Here is a 3,275-nt window from a genome sequence, read left to right as displayed (position 1 = left end):
GTCATTTCCTTATTTCAAATACAGCTTGTTCTAACCCACCTCTGTGGTGCTGTTATTGTCAAACCAATGTATTTTTTATGTTATAGGCTCAACAACTCAATTATATACTTATTGTTTATACAATTAAATTAATTCAAAGAAGAGAGGAAAAATATACATTTCACAATCTTTTATAACTATATAATTACCTTTACAAACGCTCTGTGGTTTTGTGTGTGTGTTGGGGAGAGGGATCAAATTACCATCAAGGGTCACTTTCTTTTAGCCTGCAAAACTTCTTTTAGTATTTCTTATAAGGCACATATACTAGCAACACATTTTCTGTCTTTATCTATCTGGAAATGTCTTTATTTCACCTTAATTTTTGAAAGATAGTTTTTCTGGAGAGAAGATTCTTGGTCGAGGTTTTTTTTTCTTTCATTGCCTTGAAAATATCATCCTACTACCTTTTGGCCTCCATTGTTGCTGATGGCAAGTCAGCAGTTAAACTAATTGGGTTCCATTGTATGTAATGAGTTGCTTTTCTCTTGCTAGCTTCAAGATTTTAACTTTGTTTTTAAACATTTTTGCTATGATGTGTTTGGGTGTGGATCTCATTGCCTTTATCTTACTTGGAGTTTGTTGAGCTTCTTGGTTGTGTAAGTTAATGGTTTTCACCAAATTGGGAGTTTTCAGCCATTATTTCTTCTAATATTTTTCTGCCTCTTTCTCTTCTCTCCTTCTGGTACTCCATGTATTTGGTGTACTAAATGGAGTCCTGCATTTCTCTGAGGTTCTGTTATTTTTTCTTCATTCTTTTCTTTCTATTCTTTGGATTGCACACTCTGCTAATCTTTCTCCAAGTTTGCTGATTATTTCTTCTGCCTGTCAAATCTGCTGTTGAGCCCCTCTAGCGAATTTTCATTTCAGTTATTGTACTTTTCAACTCTACAGTTTCCATATATGTAGTATTATATATGATTTCTCTCTATTTTTCGAGATTCCATATTTGATGAGGCATTATTATCATGGTTTCCTTTACTTCTTTAACTGTGGTTTCCTTTAGTTTTTTAACATATTTATAATATCTGCTTTGAAGACTTTGCTAAGTCAATTATCTGAGCCTTCTCAAAGATAGTTTCTATTGCCTACTTTTTTAAATGCTGTGTATGAGTCACACTTTACTGATTTTTTGCATGTCTTATAATTTTTTGTTGAAAACCGAACATTTTGGATACTATATTACAGCAATCTGAATACTGACTGTCACCACCACTCTCTCCCCCAGCTTAGGGTTTGTTGTCGTTATTGTTTGTTATTTGTTCAGTGACTTGGATGTACTAGTTCAGTGAAGTCCATTTCTCCCACAATGTGAGGCCTCTGATGTCACCTTAGAAGGCACAAAGTTTGTTACATGCATAGTCACCTTGGGATGGTAGTGGTTTTAGCAGGGCTCTATTTGACTATTTCTCTGATCGCTCTATTAGGTTGTCTGTCTCTACTGGCATCATATATAGTCAGCTATCAGCCACCATTAGTTGTCAACTGGTTATTCTATTGTTTTTGATAAAAAGTGCTCCATTTGATCCAATTAAATTCAGGCCCTTTAGCACAGATAGTTTTGAGACCAGTATTTGCAATTTACTCTGACCCCAGGAGGCCTCCTTTTTGATGTGTCTTTCCCTGACTCTCTTAGATAGGCATCTAGCTGATGTATGGTTTAGCTTGTTGCTGTCATGAAACAACCAGCCCCTTCTTAAGGGTTCGCCACCAAAATCTCCATTGTTTTCTACAGTGCTTTGAGGCTTGAACTTCCTCATGCTCTGTTCCAAATAAAGTCAGTTCCCTAGGGGAGAGTTATGGAGTCCTCCATTCTTACGCTGTTACACCCCTGCTTTATTGGTGAGGTTGGCAGTTTCTGAACTTCTGGCTTTCCTCTCCTGATGTGGAACCTTGACTTATGAGTGAGCTGAGATGAGGGAATTTGAGGCCTAGTATTCTTGGCCAGCCATGTGTGGGGTAGAGCTTCTACCCTATGAGTAGTAGCTGTGTAGAAGGAGAGAGTGTCAGACCTTTCAGCCATATCCACCAAGGTTAGAGTTTATGAAACACAGGGTTGGGGGTGGATGAGAAATGTTAGCATCCTGCCCTTCCCCACATGACATCCAGAATCCTAGGCTGCTAGCTGGTGGGAGAGGGAACTCTGTGTTCTGGGCTGCAATTACCAAAAGTAGAGTTTCTGTCATGCTACCCTGAGGAAATAGGGTGGGGTGGGGGAGGGGAGCAGGAGATGAGTCGTCTTAAATACCACAGACTAATATTTCTCTTACCAAAATGTAGTAGATTTTCTTGAAGAAATGTTTCTTCATTTGCTGTATGCCCTTAGGATGATTTCCCAAGACTTTTAGCGGTTGTTGCCTTTTTATAATTTTCACCAATTGTGATTGTTTAGCTGGGTTGAGTCTGTCCAGCACCTCATGACATTATCCTGCAAGTCATTCCCCATATTCCTTTTTGATAGTTCTTTTCCCCAGCTTTTAGCAGATTCCTCTAATGTATATGCAGATTGGGTAATCAGCTGAAGACTCCCAGGGCTCTGTTTGAGTTTTCTTTCCTTGCACTATGGCTTGGAAACTGCCTGCATGCAATAAACTGGGACAATAATTGGGCTTACTTTGTTTGTTTCTCTTTTCTTGGGGATCACAGTCCTGTGCTACCTGTTCTTTAATATTCAAAAGAAATGTTGGTTTATATTTTTATGACTTTCTAATTTTTTAAGGAAGGAAGACATATATCTGATTCCTTTTATTAAATCTTGGCTGTAAGTGAGATTCTCAGTCCAGTGCACCCTTTTCTTTTCTTTTCTTTTTTTTTTCCTGAGTAAGAACTGAGACTCTAAGTTTGAATTCTGGCTTTCCAGTGGCTAAGGTAAATCACCTCATTTTTCTCCTCTACAAAGTTGAGATAATAAAGGTACTTCCCTTCTAGTCTTGTGAGGATTAGATGGGTTAATGTTTGTTAAGTATTTATAACAGGATATGGCTGATAGGAAGCTGAAATAAGTTTTAGCCACTACTACCACCGCCATAACCACTGCCACCACTATTGCTAGTACTACTACTATCTTCATTTCCCATGGGGAAATGGGGAAATTGCCTAAGGCATCACTTATGATACAGATATAGAAGAGAACTGGAACATATATAAAGTAGTTAATGCTAGATATTAGACATTATATAGCAGTTGGGTTTTTGTATATATAAACTCTCATTTATTTTGTATTAATGTACAAACTT

At 37.6% G+C, this 3,275-nt stretch overlaps 1 protein-coding gene across 5 annotated transcripts in view; it reads left to right on the top strand.

Moving 5' to 3' along the window:
* EDA (ectodysplasin A) overlaps positions 1-3,275 on the top strand; it is a 333,655-nt gene that overhangs the window by 105,657 nt on the left and 224,723 nt on the right. The window lies entirely within an intron of this gene.

This window comes from Propithecus coquereli, unplaced genomic scaffold (genome assembly GCF_000956105.1).
Source record: "Propithecus coquereli isolate 6110/MARCELLA unplaced genomic scaffold, Pcoq_1.0 Scaffold101, whole genome shotgun sequence".
NCBI classification, from domain to species: Eukaryota; Metazoa; Chordata; class Mammalia; order Primates; family Indriidae; genus Propithecus; species Propithecus coquereli.
Note: the sequence above shows the minus strand (reverse complement) of the source record. Positions and strands in the feature narration are given on the sequence as shown.